Genomic DNA, 21,913 nt, shown 5'->3' with positions numbered 1-21,913 from the left:
GTGCTGTAGCCACTTGCCATGTCAAATGTATGCATGCATATTTTTTGGGTCATCAGTGGACTTGGGTGAATGAAAGGTAGGTTTTGTGCTCTGATAGCTTTATTTGCCAATATGTTATGTACACCTATGAAGAAAACAAGAACCTTACAGCACACGAAGAGTTGTACCTGTGCACCCTCTTGAATATTTATGAATTCTTGCATTTTAAAAAAAATTCTCATTAATAATCAAAACTTTTCCAAACACGTGCAATAAATACAAACACCTCTGTACGAGATATTCTGATGATTTTTGTACACTCCCCATTAGGCAAATGAATAAATAAATCAATGAATGTGCATTAATAATAGAGACTGAAGCACTGTAGTAGTGCCATTAAGAACTGCTTAATGTTCCCACTGTTAGATGGTTGAAAATTTGCTTACAGGCACAGAGCTGATGCTTAATTTTACCACTCACCTATTGCTCTTCAACTTCAGTACATGTCATTAGCCATTTTACCACAAAGCACTTGAATTGGGCTTTCTGTCTTTTTCTGTTCCTTTGACATAATGTATCACTGCTGCAGTGGAGTCAGGACAGGTTAAGATTGGTACAAATGATGACTGATGCTTATATATGTCAATGAAGCCATGTCATTCTTACACACTTAAAAGTATTACACAAATTAGCTGATGTGGAGATAGGCTATTACATGAGAAAATAAAATAAAAATGTAGGCTGTTGAAGAAATAACTGGAGGTTCCTTTATGAAAATAAGCTCATTTCATTTGATTTGAAACATAAAGAATGAAATAGACAAATGTAGTATACAATTTAATAATGAAATAGTTGATAGACTTGATTAAAGACTGATTGTAAACATAGCTTTATCACTTAAGCCACTTTTATTGACTGCATAAAAAGATGTCCACACACCACTCAAAAATCTATTCTAAGCGTCTGCTGGCCAGAGCTCAGTATAATCCTGTAATTGAAGTAATAAGGATGGATCTCAGAGTGACGCACAAAGGTGACGCATACAAAAGTGCTAATATAAAATGGAAATACCACGAATCTGACTATACTGCATACAGGAAAAGACCAAAAGTTAAGACGAAATGTGCTGCCTGGGATCAGACAAAACAAGTTTAAAAGACAAAGGAAATCTTCAAATTAATAACAGAAGGTTAAAAAAGCTAAATTGTTTTAATTTTATAAACAATAGGGCTGTTTCCCACACCTGCAGGTCACTGACTATATGTGCAAAGCTATGCAAATACCCAACATAAAAAGCAGCACTCTGATTTCTTTAATTTTTCTGATGTCATAATATATCATCTGACTTGGTCCCTGTTGTTAGGAAAACTATTATCACACCTGAGTTTATGGGGTACAAAATATAAAAGTTAAGCATTTAAAAATTAGTTAATTTTTTGCAGATTTAGCCAACTTTTCTAATATTTGGTTCATTTTTATTACTTTTATAGATGGTAAATGGGTTGTTCATATTTTACTTTTGTACTGTACTTTTCTAGCTCAATTAAGGTCCAAAGCGCTTTAAGGTCACAGTCCCACTAATCCATGCACACGCACACATTCACACACTGATGGCAGCTCCGCTGCATTGACATGGCGCTACCGTATAGTCATTCCAAATGTGGAGTCCATTGGCTTGCCTAAGGACACTGACACGTATAGAATTTATGTTTAACAAAAACATGAATAAAATCTAAGCTAAATGTATATGTTACTGTTAATTTCTAAAGCTAAAATCTAAATGTTTGGGGAAAAAAAATATTTGACCACATCCATCACTCCATGTCTTTAAAAATAAGCCATGTCCACATCCATCATATTATTACTTTGATTTCAAGTACAGATGTATCCCTCCACTGCATATATTTATCATTGTAGCATCAATGGCAACAGACTACCAAGAGCTTTAAAAATGTTTAAATATTACCGCCCTGAAAATGTAATTGTTTATCTGCAGGAAAAATCCCCCCAAAAAATGTTAAAGTTATTATTTTATGAGAAAACTGAATGCAATTTTTCCTAACACATTCAATGTACATGCAGTCTTAAGGTTATAATTTCCTTGCCCCATGTAGTCTTGCATTTTTATTTACTGGTCAATAACTCATTTTATGTATTGTCTCCTCCAACACATCTTTCCATTTTTCAACCTGCTAGCTGTGGTTATTGTGATGCAGTAGATTGTATACTCAACTTAAGAAAGGAGTAATAATGTTGAACATTAAACCAAAGAGATTGAATATGCTTGATCTGATCTCTGATCTGCAATCATAAGGTAATTTCCACATTTTCAATATTTTAAGAACTAATGACCTGTTTAACAGATATCCATAAACACCACCTTCTCAATGGCCATTTCAAAAGCCATTACTACGATTTTCCACAAGCTTGGGCAGCCATGGTTCAATGGTTGGGCAGCCGTGGTTCAATGGTTGGGCAGCCGTGGTTCAATGGTTGGGCAGCCGTGGTTCAATGGTTGGGCAGCCGTGGTTCAATGGTTGGGCAGCCGTGGTTCAATGGTTGGGCAGCCATGGTTCAATGGTTGGGCAGCCGTGGTTCAATTGTAGGGCAGTCGACCACTGATCGGAAGTTTGCAGGTTGGTTCCTGCTTTGTGTCAAAGTGTCTTTGGGCAAGACCTTGAACCCCACCTTGCCTCTGGTGTAAGATTGGCGCCAGTGTTCAGCGGCAGAGCCGCCATCAGTCTGAATCTGTGCTTTGGCCCTTAAAGGAAGGTAGAAAAGCGCTACCTATAAAAGTATACACCAATTACTATTTACCAATATTGTGAGACTGGACCCATTTTTGGTGAAAGTGGTTTATGGCAGGAAAATAAGTATCCAAATAAGAGTCCAAAATGAAGCTATCACCCGACCTTTGCTATGGAGTTGGGTGATCAATGTACTGCTGGGATAAAAGTATTTTTGCGCATCTGTTTGAAGATTGCTTCTTCAAAATAACTATTTTCTATTCTTTCTAGTAGAATGCTTCATTTAATTGTCACTTAAAAAAAGAAGAAAAGGATTTATCAAGATTCATTTTCACTCACTTTTTCCTTTCAGATTGGAAGTCAGAACTGTGCGAGCTCAGACACGCTGTTCTCTGATGTATGTGCCAGCACATTTTTGGATTTGAGTCAGTGTAGCATATTATAAATCTAGCTCTTTGCCTTCTTGTTTCAAGTGGGGAGAATACATTGATGTGCTTAGCAGGAACATCTCTCATTCTTTTTGTGTGTATTTGCATCAAACTATTTGACAACGTTCACTGACAGACATTTTCACCATTGACAGTCAACACAAAAAAGCCTAATGTAGAGAATGATCAAATTAAATTAGTAACTGACATTAAAATGATTATTGAAAATTATTTGTGAAAATTATCTGTTGCCAGCGAACTACAATTTTCAGTTTCTGTCAAACATTTAGTAATTTGTCTAAATATTACACTCATCATTGCAAAGCTCAAAAAAAAAAAAAAAAAAACCACAGACTGTGTCCACTGCAAATAATTGTTATTGTATTTATTTATTTATTTTGCTCATACTTTTTATGCCAATGGCTGAAAAACCCTTTCTTTTAATCCTGCATGAAAATACTGCACGAAAAGAACATGTAAAATCAACACTGAAAGGACCTAACATGGATTCACAACCAGCGTTTTGTCACTGAGAGGCAAAAGTGCTAACCACTTCACCACAGTGCCGTCATGATATTAGTTGTTTGTCACAAAAATCAGTTTAACTTTTGAGATATTTAATGGTGAAAAGTTGTTAGATGATTAGTTGACAACAGTAAACAGACAGGTGTTTGTGTGTAATTTGACAAAAAATATACCATAATAATACTATATGTGGAAGAGAAGGCAGAACCATAGACCTTTGGCAACCTCAGAAAACTAGATTCACAGGCCACTGACTAGGTTTGTGGAAAATTCCGAATCAGGCTGAGACCACTCCCCTCACCCAGGAGACGGGAACTGGTCGGATGCTGAGGTCCCCAACAGAAAGAATGAATGAAAAACCAAACCAACCAAGCTTTTAGTCACCAGAGCCATCCCACAAGGAATGGGATAGGAAAAAAAGAATGGATGGCAACCTCCTTTCTTTTGCACTGTGTGTGTTCTGTGTTGGTTGAGTAAAAAAAATGAAGATGATGTATTTATTTATTTATATTGGGCTTGGGGGCTTTTTTCTGTTTGTTGACAGTGGTGCTAAACCACCCTCCCACCAAAGGGCCCAAGTGTCTTTGCAAAATCAAAAACCAAGAAGAGGAGGGCTGCAACCTAGGAGACGGTCCCAATAGCCCAACCATCAAGGTACGACCCAGGCTGACTACCTCCTCAAAAGACATCCTGATATCAGGCCTTCAAGAATGTAGGGCTAGAAGAATTGTATTAGATTTATCATTGATCATTAATTAGACTAATAATTTATTTGTCTTTTTCTGTGACGTGTTTGCCCTCCAGGGTTCAACAGGTGCATGAAAACTCATTCAACATTGTTAAAAATTATTTTAAATCTAGTTTTTAATTTAGTTTTTGATATATAGGTCGGTGCAGGCATGGATCACATGTAAGATATTATTGATACATGTGGGATTTTGTTACTCATATACTGGGGTAACTGTAACCAACAGTCATTCTTCTTCCTCTTTTGGCTTCTCCCATCAGGGGTTGCCACAGCGAACAAGTCGCATGGTAAACTTGGCAATGTTTTACGCCGGATGCCCTTCCTGACGCAACCTTCTCAAACCGGGCTTGGGACCGGCACAGAGGTAGAGAAGGGAACAGGGAGCAGCCCGGAGTCGAACCCTGGTTTCACGGACGGAAGGCGCCGCAAACCAGCACGAGCTAAACCAGCTCCCTGTAACCAACAGTCATTAATGACTTTAATCATAAATTGGCTTCTTGTGACCTAAATTAGAATATATATCCAATTCTTTAATAACTGAAAAGTGAAAATGTCCCTATATTGTTTCATGGTTGAAAAGAAAATAATAAATTAAATAAATTAAAACACCAACTGACAAACGGGCAGGTGTTTAGAACAGGAAGAAGTAAGAAAGAAAAAAAAACACATCGCAAAGTAAAAAAAAGAATAATGATAATTATAGGAGTCAAGTGGTTGACAATAGCTTGAAAGGTGGGTTGAAAGTATTACCTCGAACAATACTTCACAATCTCATTACAGGGTTTTCATTGACAACCAAATCAACAGTGGTCAGAATCAGACACAGACTTGTGCCTATGAAGAGAAATCCAATCACGCTGAAAATCATTAGAGCAGATTGTTCCTGAAGGATGATGCTCGAGGGGACCGTGTGCTTTCAGTGTTGCTGTGTGTGCTGCTGACAAACCAAGATCAGACATGATTTAGGCACTTCTAACTGTATGCAAAGTGATGAAGAGCACTGTGTTAGCAAAGTTTATTACAAAACAAGTTTGAACCATTCCAAAGAGGAAATGAGGATGTCAGTCCAAGATGTTTATGGGTAAATAAACAAAATGACATCTAAATGGGAGTCAGAGCTGAACTCTGTGTAAATCCTTTCAAATTAATTATAAGCAAAATGTTGTGAATAAGAAGCTTCTATTGGTGGTTCATGATGGTTGTATTGGTTACATTTATCCAGTTAAAATATCATATTTAATCACCTCAGAAAGAATGTAATTCAATTTCATGTTTCTATTTGTAAACTCAAAAGAGAGTACGTCGTCAGAATTACATGGTAAAATAATGTCTCCTTCTCCGACTAAGCTTTATATATATATATATATATATATATATATATATATATATATATATATATATATATATATATACACGACTGCTGGGTGATGAGGATGATAATCAGGGGAGAGACATTGTTTAATAGTTTAACTGTTTATTAGTGAGCCAGTGGACTAAAAATGGTTAAAAAACATTTTCATATCTTAAGTTTTGCATCAACCAAATTTGACCTTTGAAATAAATGTTTTTATTTTCTTATTTCTCACAGGGAAAAAAGATACTCCACAGAGGTCATTGATTTGGTTGTTTCTATTCAATTTTGTGCCAATTTTCTTTTCTGTCTTTATTGTAGGTAATCAGTAATCAATCAAAGTTTGCCTTACTTCAACAGACTTGGTAAGTAAAGGGAGGCACATGGTTATGCAAATTTCTGTATTTCCTAGGCCATTTGTGTTGGTTAAAAAACTTTGGGATTTTCTTATTCCAAATCAAATTACAGCTAAACCTATGACACACCTATAGGTCTTAGTAGGGTTAGATGTTGCTGGAACCTATCCTTGCCATGAAAAGGCAAAGGCAGGGCACACCTTTAACAGCCCCTCAATCTAAAACTGGGTCACATACAAGGAAGGACAATCGTTCACTTAGACGTACCAGAGTGCCAGGAGAAAACACAGAAGTACTAAGATGGAAAATTAAACAAGAAAGTTCTTATTGTGAGACAGTTGTTTAAATGCCCAACTTCCGTCAACCCAGTACTTAAAAAAAACGATACACTTTTGTCATAACTCTTATTGCATGTTTATTGTGAATATCTTCAAGCTGACCCTTTATTCTAAATGTGAGAAGAGCTATGCTGTCCTGCGACAGCAGACAATCTCAGTCTGTCTTTTTTAATCCAGAAACCCTTTTGCTATGACAGCTGAACAATGGCAGCATTGCAAAACAGAGGACAGGTATGTCAGCAGCCATTAACCAAGTGCATCAGGAGCCTGATTTTCCCAAAGACTCCCTCTTATTCCTGTCACAACACTAACAATCATTGACGTCTGTGTGGAAATTGCTTGTTTAAAAGGGTCCATTAACAGTCAACAAGTTTAAAGTAGTTTGAAAAGAGCTTTTACTTTGCAGAAATGCATGACATCAGTGATGAGATTCGGATCCTGTTGTCTTTTTTTCTTGTTCATTTTAGTAAGAGCCAGATGCAGAAGTCATGTTCACACCGAACATGATTTGTGTGTCAAATATTTGTGCCTGGCAATTGTCCAATAATGTGTTCATAAACTTGATGCTCCAGATGCGTGTAGGAGGAGCTACTTTCTGCGTTTTTAGCCTCATCACGACATGGAAGCACTGAATGTATATCTGTATAGCTTATTTACAATGCATGAAAGGCAGGTAATTTTTATTATAAAAAGAGCTTTTCAAAACATCAGTAATAACGTCTCTATGTTAGGGTTCATGAGACCCAGTTTCTCTGTGACCCATGAGGACTTGCTGTTCCACAATAGTCTAAGGAGGTAAAAATATAAATAAATAAAAAGGTAAGAATGAGTTCCTGACTGGTTGATGCAACACATTTTCTTTGCCAAATTTCAAACCTTTGAACTGTTGATGTACAGTGATGCCAAAAATGCGCTGCCAGACCAACATGCCACGTTCAAAACTCTACCTGCCCTGCATGACCTATGGTCTTATCTGTACATTGACTTACAGTGAAACTTAACGCAGCTTAGCATTCAAAGCTCATATAAAACAAAATGCTTTATTATTGTAATTCAATGTTTAATCACTCTGTATTTTTACACTATTGCAGCGGACAAACCTTAAAACTGAATCTTTCATGAATTACAACCATTTCAATAATTGTATGTGACATGCTAACCTTCATAAAACATCATGCTGTAAAGCTCCAGCATCTTTGTGTTGAACCTGCAGTGTTAAAAACAAGCACCATCTTTTGAATAAAGCAAAACTTGTGGCTCATGTGTACGGAGTCATAAATCAGTCATGCGGCAGTGGGAGCGCAGTGATCAAACCAAAATATTCTCACAGGCAAAAGGGCTTCTCCAGAAGATGTGACTTAATTAGTTGCTCGAGTGAAGGCATTTGGACTCAGTTGCACTTTGATATCCCACTGATTGTCATCTTTCATCATTATTATCTGTTGAGCTGCATTGCAGTGATTCACGCAAAACAAGCCGTATTTACTCCTGCTGTGCTGCAGGTCTGCTGCAGCAGAGGGAATCACTCAAAGAAATGCATCTTTTTGAATGTTCAGCAATTCAATCTAAATAAAAAATGGGCAATAAGCACATGAATATTTATAAAGAAACAAAAAAAATCACAACAAATAAATGTGTACAGTATTAATGACATGGAGAAAAACAAGTTCAAAGGCTTGTTTCCTTTGGTATTACGTTACCTTGTTCGCACACAGATACTGTCAGGTGGGGCCACCTGTATACATCATTTACGACAGATAAGTGATCCACGGCCCCGACTTCAAAGACCAGACACTTCCCTTATCTCTATGCATGTTTTGTGAACTTGATGTGAACTTGCCACTGTGTCTGTCAACAGATGATGTCCTTACAGAGTCAAATTGCGGAGATCGCGTCATCCTGGAGCAACACGACCTTCAACCAGATCCTCGTTAGAACTTGTGCATGCCAAGAAATGCCTTCTTCAGAGCTTAAAAATCTAAGAGTGGGAGCGAGGAGCCAATATTCAGCGTAAGCCTGCAGTAAAGTGAGAATAATCCTCTTTAAAGACAACTGAGATGAAATGGAAACTCCCATATAGCTTGTTAACTAACAAAGCAGTGGCAGCATAGCATCTGAATGTAAATTCAAATATGCATTCGATGACCGATTGGCTCAAAATAATAAAGGATATGGTTTAATGCCAAAATCCTTAGTCGATTGACTTGGATTCACACATTTGTGATTTGATTCAAGTTCAAATTTGATTTAATTAAATATATAATACTTTTCATCCAATTTGATTTAATTTTAGATTTGGATTTTCATTACTTTTAACTGCTGCTGACCAAAATGACTAAAAACAAATGTTCAAATTAACGTTAAAAAAACTCTTCTTTGGTTCTCCAGGATTAAACAGTAAACTAACAGAAATGTATTTAGCCTGATAATTTTTTTTTTACCTTTAAGAAAGATTTTACTAATAAATCAATAATGCTTTCACTAGCTCAACTATCAATTAAAGGAAAAACAAAAAACAAATTCAAACCCAGGCTACTCACTTTGGACATGTAAATAGTTAGAGTACAGACCAAAAGTTTGGACACACCTTCTCATTCAAAGAGTTTTCTTTATTTTCATGACTATGGAAATTGTAGATTCACATTGAAGGGATAAAAACTGTGAATTAACACATGTGGAATTATATACATAACAAAAAAGTGTGAAACAACTGAATACTATGTCATTCTAGGTTCTTCATAGTAGCCACCTTTTGCTTTGATTACTGCTTTGCACACTCTTGGCATTCTCTTGATGAGCTTCAAGAGGTAGTTGCCTAAAATGTTTTTCACTTCACAGGTGTGCCCTGTCAGGTTTAATAAGTGTGGTTTCTTGCCTTATAAATGGGGTTGGGACCATCAGTTGTGTTGTGCAGACGTCAGGTGGATACACAGCTGATAGTCCTACTGAATAGACTGTTAGAATTTGTATTATGGCAAGAAAAAAGCAGCAAAGTACAGAAAAACGAGTGGCCATCATTACTTTAAGAAATTAAGGTCAGTCTGTCAGAAAAATTGGGAAAACTTTGATAGTGTCCCCAAGTGCAGTCACAAAAACCATCAAGCGCTACGGTGTAAGCACAGGTAAACGCTACCTGCATGGCGTTTCCGCCTGACGCACCTCCGACGGTGCCAGTTGGGCAGCTGCAGGGTCATCAGCCGGGAGCCACCCTTCATTGATGTTTCGCTCCATTAATCCCGGAACATGTCATGGTGGTGGAGCAACGGCAGAGACGTCTCCCTGCCGCCCCCCGCAGCCGCCCTTAGGACCCATCTTTTCCCCACGAACTGTCCTTCCTCCTCAACCATAGCCAGAAACTGGCTTTTTCAGCCTCTTCCGCCAAGTCCTTGGATGCCTTCTTCAATTTCGACCCAGACACTCCCATCTTCCTAAGGGGGAGCTGGGTGGATGTTCCAACAAAGCCCCTGCAGCCGACCTCCACCGGGCAGATGATGGTTGACCACCCAGCATCTCGGCACTCAACTACCAGCTCCGTGTATTTGTCCTTCTTCCTTTCATGTGCAGCATCCATTCCTCCCTCCCAAGGGATTGTGAGCTCTGCCAGGATTACTGCTTTGGCTGCAGAGGACCACAGGATGATGTCTGGTCGCAGAGCGGTGGTAGTTATTTCTGGTGGGAACTTGAGCTGACGGTCGAGGTCCACCCTTAAGTTCAAGTCGCATCCTGGTGTTAGCAGTGATGGTGTCCCTCTCTGGTTGGTGTTCTGTGCTCCAGCCCCTTCTCCAACAAAGTGGATCAAAGACGGTGTCTTCGTGGGAGGATCTTTAGCTGCCTCCATCCTCCGTACTTCCAGGACCTCTACCAGTTTCCTCAAGACCTAGTCATGCCGCCATCTGTACCTACCCTGGGCCAGAGCTGCTTTGCAACCGGACAGGATGTGTTGTAATGTTGGGCTTGGAGTCTTGCAGAGATGGCAGTTTTCCTCTGAGCCAAACCATAGGCTCAGATTGCTGGGGCTGGGTAGGGTGATTGATTTTAAGATACTTTTAACCGTTTTTAAATGTCTTAACGGTCTTGCGCCTTCTTATTTATCAGATCTTTTAGTAAGATATGAACCCTCGCGGACCCTGAGATCCTCTGGCACTGGTCTGTTGACCATTCCAACTGTAAAAACTAAAACCTATGGAGAGGCTGCATTTCAGCACTATGGCCCCCGTTTGTGGAACAGTCTGCCAGCGGACCTGAGAGCCGCAGAGAGCATTAATGCTTTTAAGAAAAGGCTCAAGACCTATCTTTTTAACCTGGCTTTTAGCTATTTTTTTTACTACTTTTATTTATTTATTTATTTATTCAGTTATTTATTTATATTTTCTTTTTATTTTTATTTTATTTATTTATCTATCCATTTTATCTTGTTTTATGAACTTGAACCTGATTTTTAATGTGTCATTTTAATTAACCTTATTTTAATGTTTTAATGTTTTATCAATATGTTTACTTTTTTATTCTCATTTTTATTCATTTTTATTTCCGGTGCTTCCTCAGTTGGATCCTGTCCCTCTGGGTCGGCTACTTTTCAGCCACTGCGGCTCTAGATGGGGACCTGCATCACCGCTTAGCTGTGGTGGAGCGGTCCCCGCCTGTGATGCTGCATTTGGCTGTCTATGCGGCTGTTCTCGGAGGGGGAGGTTCCAATTATTAGCGTTTCCTGCATCCTGTTTTTGTGCTCAACCTATTTCTCATTGTCCTTGCCATCACTTAAGGGGTGGGAGGTATGAAAGGAGTGGGGGGCTAGGTCCGGGGGGGGGGGGCCCTATTTATTTATTTATTTTTATTTTATTTATTTTTAATTCGTCAATGCTTGTTTTTATATTTTGTTGTGTTTTAATCTAAAGCGTTATATTTATATATTGTGTTATATTTTTATATGAAAAGTGCTTTATAAATAAAGTTTGATTTGATTTGATTTGATAGGTGGCCCGGATGAGGAAGCTCAGCCTTGCTTGGGGGCATCTTCCATATGTTAGACCACCCATTGACCACGCCTTCCCATGTTGTCCAACGCCCTTGTTGTGGCTGGCTGAGTGCTTTAATCTTGTACTGGTTTTCCTCGCTCCTGGTCACCTCTTCAATCACCAGCTCTTTCCTCTCGCTTCTTGTGGCTTTCGACCAGAACTTGGGGGCTGTTCCCCAGTCTAACAGCTCTGCCGGACTGCGTCTTTCCCACAATTTCGTTGTGCTTAAGCTTGCTGATGGCCTGGTCAACAGCCTCTTCTGCCTTCCATTTGCTTCCGGTTCGGACAGGAGCCTTGGCGTTTCTTACAAAAGGGTCGGTTGAATCTCTCAGCTCAAGCACAAGCCTTGTCTTCTCCTGTCTGTAGCCTAGGCTGATGGGCTTCAGTGGCAGCTGGAGTGTGTTTCTCCCAAAAAGGCCTGTGTTGGACAGACTTCGAGGTAAGCCAAGCCACTTACGGATGAAATTGTTTGCTTTGGCATCCATCTTTGCTACTGTGGATGATGTAATCTCACACAATTTCAGGGGCTACATCAAGCGTGGATAGAGGATGAATTGGTAGCACCACACTTTGAATTTCCCTGGGAGGTGGCTTTTGTCAATCCTCTCCAGTCCGTCCCTAAGCTGGAGCATAATGGTGGCCGGCTTGTGGGTGTCAGACAGCTCCGACGTATACAGTCTTCCCAAGCTTCGCACTGGTTGCTCAGCCGACAATGGAATTCTTTCTCCATTCACTGTGAAAGAGATGTGGTCATTCCTCACCCCCTTCCGGATCGAGAGACTGCGAGACTTTGAGGGTTTGATTCTCATTCCGGCCCATCCAAGGAGATCTTCAAACCTCTTCAGGAACCTGGTAATACATGGCGCTGTTTGCAGCAGGCTTGTTACAACATCCGTGTAACTCCGCAAGGCTGGTAGTCGCTGGCCTGACTGTGACTTTGTCCCGCGCCCCATTTGCCTACCACCAATTAGAATGACCTCGAAGGCTGCCATGAAGATGATGGGAGAGATTGAGCAGCCCATTGCGATGCCTTTTTCAAGATGGTGCCAACTGGTGGTAGCTTCCTGTGTGGTGTAGCATACTTGGAAACTACTGAAATAGTTGCATATTAGGCTCTGGATACAAATTGGGATGTAGAAGAATTCTAGCGCAAAGGTTATGAGCTGATGAGGAACTGAACCACAGGTGTTTTCCAGATCCAGCCAGACAACATGCAGGTCGGACTTCTCGCACTTGGCTGCTTGAATCTGGTTCAAATCATAGTCGGATGTTCCACACAACCTGAGAATCCTGCGATGCCTGCCACAAAGAAACTGGCCCAATTGTGGACCGCCCCAGGAAATGAAGACCAAGAGCCACCTCTGCTGCAGAGGATAAGTTCATCTGAGTCACCATCCTCACAAATGGCAGGTTAACAGCAGCTCAGATTAGAGAGCAGGTCAATGGCACACAGAGTTCTAGCAGCAGACACATCTCTACAACAACTGTTCAAAGGAGACTGTGTGAATCAGGCCTTAATGGTAGAATATCTGCTAGGAAACCACTGCTAAAGAAAGGAAACAAGCAGAAGAGACTTGTTTGGGCTAAATAACACAAGGAATGGACATTAGACCAGTGGAAATCTGTACTTTGGTCTGATGAGTCCAAATTTGAGATTTTTGGTTCCAACCACCGTGTCTTTGTGCGACGCAGATGTTACACCCCTTTTTGAGTCTAGGGGTATCTAGGGGGCATAACATAAAAAGTTATGGTTTTGTCTCCAAATTTAAATTGACAAACGCACCAAACGAATGTCTCCATATTAATTTAACTAATTTATTTACAAATAAATAAATATCAACAAGAACTAAAGTGAAACAAAAAGGCTTCAGGGTGAACAAAGACCAAAATAACAAACAAAACCCCACCTAACTGAAACATGTAATCTTACCTGTGAACGAAAGAAAAGGGAAATCAATGACAAAACACTAACCTCGCTAGACTAACAAAAACAGGAGAAAACAACTACTAAAGAAAATGGCAATTCACTAGGGATGGCCTGTTTGACACAGAGGCTTCGGCGCGTGTTTCACCTTCATGAAACAGAGTGGTTCGGCACAATGTTTCGGGGCATGTGTCAACTATAGCGCAGATCACGTGGTTGATGACGTATGAAGCACCAAATGTTCCGTTTGGTCGAACCACGGTTCATATGTCACTTGTGTTCGAACAGTTGGGCGCGCTATTCTGTAGAAACACTAAATGAATCCTAAACGTTTCCCGACTAGTTCTATTGCCTCTCCTGTATCGGACTGTATCAGTTCATTACACTTTACCATGGCTCCTGTTAAAAACGTACTGTGGCTCAGGATCGCTGCAATTCGATTTCTCCTAATAAAACAATACACTATGAACGTTGTGTAAAAACCAAAAAAAACTTAATGAATTTACAATGGCAAAGTGACTCTGTATCAGTAGAGATAGCTCAGTGGAAAAGTCAATGGGGTCTGCATCTGGAGGTAATGGGTTCAATGTCAGCATTTTAAATTTTTTTTATTGGCTTTGCTTTAATTTTCTTCGTGTGATGTGTGTTTTGCTGTGTGAAGCACTTCTCACAGCAAACTCGTGTTGTTTTACGTTGTTTTTTTCTATCATCATCAACAATATTGTTTTGTTTTACGTTTTTTCATTATCATTTCCACATTGAAGTGTTGCAAAGAGTTTAGATGAAGCATATGATATACGCCCAGTCCGCCACAAGACGCCGCTGTTCTGTGTGGTTTCAAAGCCCTGAATGGTTAGTTCATTTTTCCGGCACAATTACATGAACCCCAATGAGGCTTCATGGGGCATCTATCCCCATCCCTACTACAAACCAAAGTGAGTGATGGGGTGCTGCGCCAGATGACCTGGCCTCCACAGTCACTGGACCTGAACCCAATCGAGATTTGAGGCTAGCTGGACCACAGAGTGAAGGCAAAAGGGCCAACAAGTGCTAAACATCTCTGGGAACTCCCTAAGACTGTTGCAAGACCATTTCAGGTGACTTCATCTTGAAGCTCATCAAGAGAATGCCAAGAGTGTGAAAAGCAGGAATCAAAGCAAAGGTGGCTGTGAAGAACCTACAATATGACATTTTCAGTTGTTTCACACTTTTTTGTTATGTATATAATTACACATGTGTTAATTCATAGTTTTGATGCCTTCTGTGTGAATCTACAATTTTCATAGTCATGCAAATAAAAAAAAAACTCTTTGAATGAAGTGTGTCCAAACCTTTGGTCTGTACTGTATATATTGTATTGGATTGTAACATACGCTGATAAAAAATTATAAAATACCTAGTAATAGTTTTAAATAGATTTAATTCCTTATTATTATTATTAATTATTAATTATTATTAATTCCTTATCCTTATTCCTTATCATTGTACCACCACATCTAAATGAATTTGATTCCACCTCTTAACAATATGCGGCGTACATGCAATTGGGTTTAAACAATGTCAAATCTGTGGCTTTTTTGCATCTAATTTTGAACAGATGTAGCGATTTTTTGGAAATTTTAAGTAAGCTTTAGATTTTTTGGCTTGTAAAATAAGAAGCTAATAAAATCAATGTGATATTTGTGATTTCTTTTTTCAAAGATGTTCTTAGAAATGTCAGATGAGCTTTTGTTGAATCCTGTTATTTATGCCCAAGGTTTGAAACTTGACAGTGCAAAAGCTGTGTCTAAAGTCTTTTCAGTTTCATAGAAAAAAATACAATAAAATGCTGTGCTTCAGGAAATCCAACTAGTATAATGTCAAGGAGTTAAAACCCTCCGAGACTTTAGTATGCCAAGGAATTCAGTTGATTCATGAGATCCCATTACTGCAAACCAAAGCCATGCAGATTACCACTTCTTTTTGGAAATACAAAGTACATCTTTGAAATTGGATCCCTTGTCAATCACATTTTGTCAGGTATGGGGGGGACACACACAAAATGTAGAGACAAGAGGCAGGTGGTTCCAAGAAAAAAAGGTTCAATACTGCTGCTGAGCAGGGAACCCAGACAAAACCAACTGTCAGTGTCACAAGGCAGACAGGGAAGAAGACACATGGACCGGAGGAGACAAGACATGTATACAAACGGGACTGACGAGACACAGGTAAAAACAATCAGGGGAGATTGGGACCAGGAAAGTAAAACTCAAAACTAAGACATGCAGGAAACCTTCAAAATAAAACAGGAAGCAGGCAGGACTCTAATCATGACAGAGACAAAACAGAAGTAAAAACTACGGCAAAAAAACCCTAATCATGACACACTTAGAGTGTTCTTTTATGCAAATTGTTTGAAAATGGTCTTAAAACCTTTCTTTTTTTCCTAATAATTAATTTAAAATTCCTAAATAAATTTTAAAAAATACTTATTCAAAGGAACAGCTGTATATTATTGCTGATGTCTTTCAAAGTGAACCTGTGTTATAATGTAGCTTTCCCGCATCTGGTTTTGCATTAAGATCAGATTTCCTTTTAATAATGCTGTCTTAATACCACATGTTTGTTAAAACTTTGTTTTATTATTTTAATCTATTACAATTTGTCTGAAAATAAATATTATGATAAAGCATTTAATTACTCATTTGATGATTAAAAAAAAAAAAAAAAGATTTCAGGGAGGCCTGGTACCACTTGTTCCATGTTTTTAGATCAGACTCCAACAGAAACGCACACAATCTCAGTGTTTGTGTGTCTTTAAACTTTGTCAGTCTATTGCTTTCCGTCAAATAAGGGCAACCTTTTCACTGTCAGAGCTGAAACATGATCAGACGGTAGCGTTCAACACACTCTGACATAAAAAGAACGTCACTCTCCGTCTTTGTTGCAGGTTAACTTATCCTGCAAACATGTCATCCATCACCATAACCGCATTGTGAAGGAGGATCAAGGAGGCCATAAATATTTAACCTCCCATTAGATCAACCATGTTTCACTGCACATACACACCCCGCATCAAATCTCTGCCAGTCCCCCTGGAGACGTGGCGAGTGAGCAGCAATTTGTTGTTGTTTTCGGTTTGATGAAGAGTCTGTGGGGATATCGGGGCAGTGGGGGGGCAAGAAAAAAAAATCATCTATAATTTCACCCTCTGCTCATTTCGGGCTCCGAGCCGGCAGCCAGGGCTTAATCGGGATGCATTTTAAATATTGATGGGGCTGGTTGTCCCTACAGTAATGCTGTGTGGGGAAACCAGAGCGCTGGAGATGAAATTTGATGAGAGCAAATACACACTGTGGCGACTCTGACCTGACTCGCTTATTCATTAATTAAGATGAGAGAGATGGATGAAAAGAGGAAGCGTGTGTGTGAGGTTAGGTAGATATACATATTTAGTTCTGCTCCAAACAAGTAAACAGGCTATTTGAAAAGGATGCAATGACACAGTGCAATGAAAATAAGAGTCAATTTTTAGAGACTCATGAATCCAGATTTTAAGCAAAGCTTAGATGGACACACAGTTTTACTAGCATAACAATTATTACTCCTGATGGGCAAAAAGTTTATATGTTTGGGAAAGTGTTCTACTTTGAATAAGTGAAACAACATGGGGTTTAAATTCTTTATAAGTTTCACATAAAAAAGTTTTGGGGACATTTTTGGTTTTAATTTTTGGTCTGATAAGTGTGGACAGATCTTTTTTTTTTAATCATGTAAAAGATCAAAAGAAGTTGGAAACCTTAAAGAAATATACAATAGGAATCCAAACTAATGACCCTACAGAGGTCCCACTAACAATTTTTATCTTTAAACTCCAGTGCTCCTTTGCTGTATCGCAGTCTCACTATTTATTTCCAGTGGAATTTTGCATGTTTTTTTCTTTTTTTTAAACAGCATATTGTGCTCTGCATTTTGATTGGGGGTAGACGTTTTGAATCTGTCTTCTCCGTGCAGTGGCTCCTGTACAGAATGCATTCATTTTGTTAAATGTTCACAAATCTTTAATCACGAGCATATATTTGTTTTCATTCTATAATACCGGCCGTATTCTTCTACTAAGGTTTAAACTTTGAGAGCTTAAACAAGAGATAAGTGTGAACATGTTAAAGTCTGGGAAAACAAGTTTAAGGTGTGCTGTGACGAGGCTGTGACGAGATATTATACTTCACAAAATTCCCCTATTGTGAGTTATTTTTATAACAAAAAATGAGAGAACGCTGTAGCTGCAAAGTGGTTAGTAGACATATGAAGGTCATTGGGAAATTGCTTTTCAAAACAGCCTCCAAGTCCAACTATAATATCAAAACCAAACTTAAAAAAGAGTCTGGTTTCTATTTTTTTTCAATGTTTATTGGTTTTGTTTTTTATGACATCTCTTTTAAAGTGTCTGTGTGTGTAGGTGTGTGTCTATGGAGGTAAATCAGCTGGTTTTTAGAACTCAATTCAGGATTAGATGGATGAAGCTGATTCCCTGTGGCGACTCCTGAAAGGAGAAGTCAAAAGGAAAAGATATTTTCTTTTGGTTTGGTAGGTAAGTGAACAACAAAACTCTGAAAAGACTGAATGGTGCACTTTTTGGTTGTTTTGACTATATGAATGATGCACTGCCCAGAGAGCACTTTTTAAATGTTGTAGTACCAGTGACAATGAGAAATAAAGTATCTATCCATCTACTCACCCATCAGAAGGTTGTCCAGTTCGGCAGAGCAAACTACTTCCAATGTGGAGCAATTCTAAAAAGAAAACAAATAAAAATGCATTTACTATAATGGGAAAACAAAAGAAAGTTTAAAAATCTGTATGTATAGATAGGGTTGGAAGTAAGTCAAGTGAAAATGGAAAAGTGGATGAAAAAAAATGACATAAAAAGGAATCAATTTAGTACATAACAAAGAAACATTTATGACATGATGGAGTCTATTTAAAACAAGTGTTTAACTGTTGTCTAACTATTCTTTAAGGTTGACAATTATATTTAAGATAGAAATATTTCCTTTTGACACAAAACTGTCAGAAATTACTTAAAAAAGAAAACTTTTTATTCACCTTATTTAGGGTTAGTAATGTTCCACATTTACACACATCTGTTCTAGTACACAGAGAGTAAAGGGAGCTCTCACCAAAGTGAGAGACATCTGTCATTGGGGCTGTTCAATACATCAGTCAGATGCGAACTGAAGTTCATAAGAAAACAGCATAAAAGCATCTGTGACATTGAAAAAGGTGGAAAGGAAATTATTTTTCTGTTTCCTGTAGGGAAATCAAAATCAGACACTCCACACACATCAAAGGGAAAGGCTCAGATGAACAAAACACTGCATAAACACGATTTCAAAGAAGGACGTGAAAACAGGCCAAATGGATGCAGAAGTAAATATTAAGCCTTTCTAACTGTCAAAAAAGAGCTTGAAGGCACACTTGGTAAAAAAAAAAAAAAAATCTGTGCAGCCTAATAACAATGCCAGTGGTGATAAAGAAAAAAATAAAAATAAAAGAAAGAGCCAAAGCTTTGATACCGGAAGAGGCCAAAGGGGAAGAAATATGGAGTCACGTTTTTGCATAAAGTGGGCTGAGAGCATGTGCATCCCACCTGGAGACACGTTTAAAGGACGTCAAACCGAATGACTCAGGATGATGAGAAACTCCGATTGAGAGAAAGCTGTGACCATGTATATCAAACTGAGATGTTCAAAAGGGCAAAGTAATCATTCCAGGGGTTTGGCTATAAATTTGAAATCCGTCATCTCCCTGGAAACGAAAGATTTTAGAAAGGTTTTTAAAACAGTCGAGAAAAGAAAAGCTGTGATGGACTATTAAGACTTATATTTTTGTTTAAATTATACCAAACTTGTTGGAAAGGAGGAATCAAACAAATGGAAAAAAAACTGGTCAGAATAGGAGGGAGCTATTTAGTGCTAACACATGGGAATAAAGGGAGAATAAACAGGCGGAAAAACAAAAGTGTGACACAAAAATTTAAAAGAATAAAAAGAAGATGGAGGAGAAGAGAAATGTAGGACAAAGATGGAATAACTTAGGAAATAAAGAAAAGATAAGATAAGAAAAAAAACACTTAAAAGGTGAAGGCTGTGGCCTTTACTAGTCATCCATAAAGTTTGGTGGCAGCAGAACCACAGGGAGCCACTGTGTGTGTGTGTGCATGAATGTGTGTATGTGTGTGAGATGGAGGAGGATGAATATGCATTGCTGTTTGTCACACGTCAGACTGCCTGCAGCTCTCCAGCTTGGTCCATTAGAACCAGGGAAGACAGCTAACATGGATCACGCCTCCCACCCTTTCACTTACACATGCATACAAAGTCATCTGCATACCCACAGTTAGAGGCAAAAGTATAGAGATTCACATGCTGACCGGTACATGTGACCACACACAGTCAACAGGAAACACCTTCTTCATTTTGCAACAAAGAACAGTTAAAATGGTCTGACTGGAAATCATTTTTTTAAACTAAACTTCATCTTAGTCTCCTACTTTCAATCAATACATATTAACCCTTGTGCTGTCTTAGATGACCCCACCCTTACATTGACGTGTTCCCCCTACCATGACAAAGGTGGAAAGATTTCATGTAATCCATGAACACCAGTGAAGATCACAAATCATTGAAGAAATTTTTTCAGCGCACTGTCTAGTGGGTCTAGATGACCCAACTCCCAATGTTAAAGTGCCTAGGGTAGCACAAGGGTTACAACATGCTGCATTTTTTTCATCTTTTTTTTCCCTTTTGATTGCTGAAGAAAGTATGTTGAAGAAATGACAAACAAATTAGACTTGTTTTTAGTTACAAATCCTCATGCAAGTCAGCATTTTAGATGGGGCAATAATATTTGGTAAAATAATTATTTTTTAATCATTCATTATGAGAACAACATTGTTTTTTAGCTTGATGACTTCTCCTGCTGGGGAAAGTACAGAGGAGGTCAGATTGTGTCTTTGAAGATCTAGAAAAACTCTGACAGTTTAAAAAAAGGAGGATCTAAAAGTCGTATGATGGAATCTGAATTGGCAGAGAAGTATGTTGGGGTTGTTCAGGACATGTATAAACGCTGGGCTCATACTGCATCCAGTTCAGCTCCGGTGCAGCTGCTGGAGTCTTTATGTAACTTAAAAAGTGGAAGAGGCACTCCCACGGCATCCATTCCAGTTCGGCTTCACCAGTGCTCTGAATCATTTTCGTTGGTTTCAAATTCTGGCTTCAAATAGTTATGAAACACTCTTTATAAGGACAACGACAAATAGGACAGAGCCTGGGATGTAGCAGTACTGCAGCCATCCATAGCCAATGTGAGTTATCTGCCGTAGCTAGACCGCTCTGGTGGTGGTGAAGCTGGAATGGATGCAGTTTGAGCCTAGGGTAAGACGGTGGTGAAATCTGCTGTAGGTGTGACAGAGGAGGTCAAGGTGGAGATTGGACTGCACCAAGGATCAGCTTTGAGCTCATTCTTATTTGCTGTGGTGATAGACAGACTGACAGATGAGATCACACTGGAATCTCTGTGGACCATGATGTTTGCAGATGACACAGTGATTTGTAGTGAGAGCAGGAAGCAGGTGGAGGAACATCTGAAGAGGTGGAGGTTTTTTTTGGAAAGGAGATCAATAAAGCTCAAAACAGAGTAACTGTGTATTTGTAGGAGTGATCAGGTTGGATAGAACCAGGAATAAATCCATTGAAGGAACAAATCATGGTTGATGTTTGAGATAAAAGCAGACTAAAATGGTTTGGTCACACTGAGAGGAGGGACAGTGAGGATGTTGTTAAAAAGATGCTGAGGTTGGAGCTACCAAGAAAGAGGCTAAAGGAAGACCAAAAATGAGGTTTGTGGATGGAATGGATGACATGATTGGTGTGAGCAAGGAGGATGCATACGATAGGTTGGAGGGAGGCAAATGATTTGCTGCAGGGACCCCTAAAGTGAGACGTAAGGAGAAAAAGAAGATGTATGCCTCTTGAATATGCGTCTCTCTGTCCAATTTTCTGCCAAATCACATTGACAAAAATCTGACCAGACGTGCAAAAATTTGCAGATGTACTTAAAGTGGCCTTTAGGGGAGTCCTACTTTAGTTTCTCCAAGACTTCAGAATGCTTGTGCTGCAGGATTTGTAACAGTTAATAACTCCTTGAAGCAGTCATCCTTGAAAACCATTTTTTAAATAAAAAAGTTAATGATTCCATAATACATTATAAAGATTTGATGTACTGTGCCAGGAGAGTCACACACATGTTACTTAGTATTTGTAAGATGAGCAGTATGCAACCCCACAGTCATTAAACACGACTTTTGGCATATCAGAGATGCTCAAAGAGGTTATATTATTAAAAATGAGATCTTTCAAATGCAAAATGTCATTTTTGCATCACTCAACAGATAGTCTTGTCAGTGTAGATTATGTATTAGTGTCAACACCTCAGCTGCCACTGCTCACCTATCCCCACTTG

At 38.9% G+C, this 21,913-nt stretch overlaps 1 long non-coding RNA gene across 1 annotated transcript in view; it reads right to left on the bottom strand.

Annotated features, from left to right (window-relative positions):
• The window catches only part of LOC144994920 (uncharacterized), a 60,764-nt gene that overhangs the window by 3,190 nt on the left and 35,661 nt on the right, over positions 1 to 21,913 (bottom strand). The window contains exon 2 of the long non-coding RNA XR_013658618.1: positions 18,129 to 18,183. This is a non-coding gene — a long non-coding RNA (uncharacterized LOC144994920). The remainder of the gene's footprint in view (positions 1 to 18,128; positions 18,184 to 21,913) is intronic.

The sequence above is a fragment of the Oryzias latipes genome, chromosome 10 (assembly GCF_053564925.1).
Source record: "Oryzias latipes strain Hd-rR chromosome 10, Olatipes_Hd-rR_3.1".
Lineage (NCBI taxonomy): Eukaryota > Metazoa > Chordata > Actinopteri > Beloniformes > Adrianichthyidae > Oryzias > Oryzias latipes.
The sequence above is the reverse complement of the archived record's forward strand: the minus strand, read 5'-3'. Positions and strand labels throughout refer to the sequence as shown.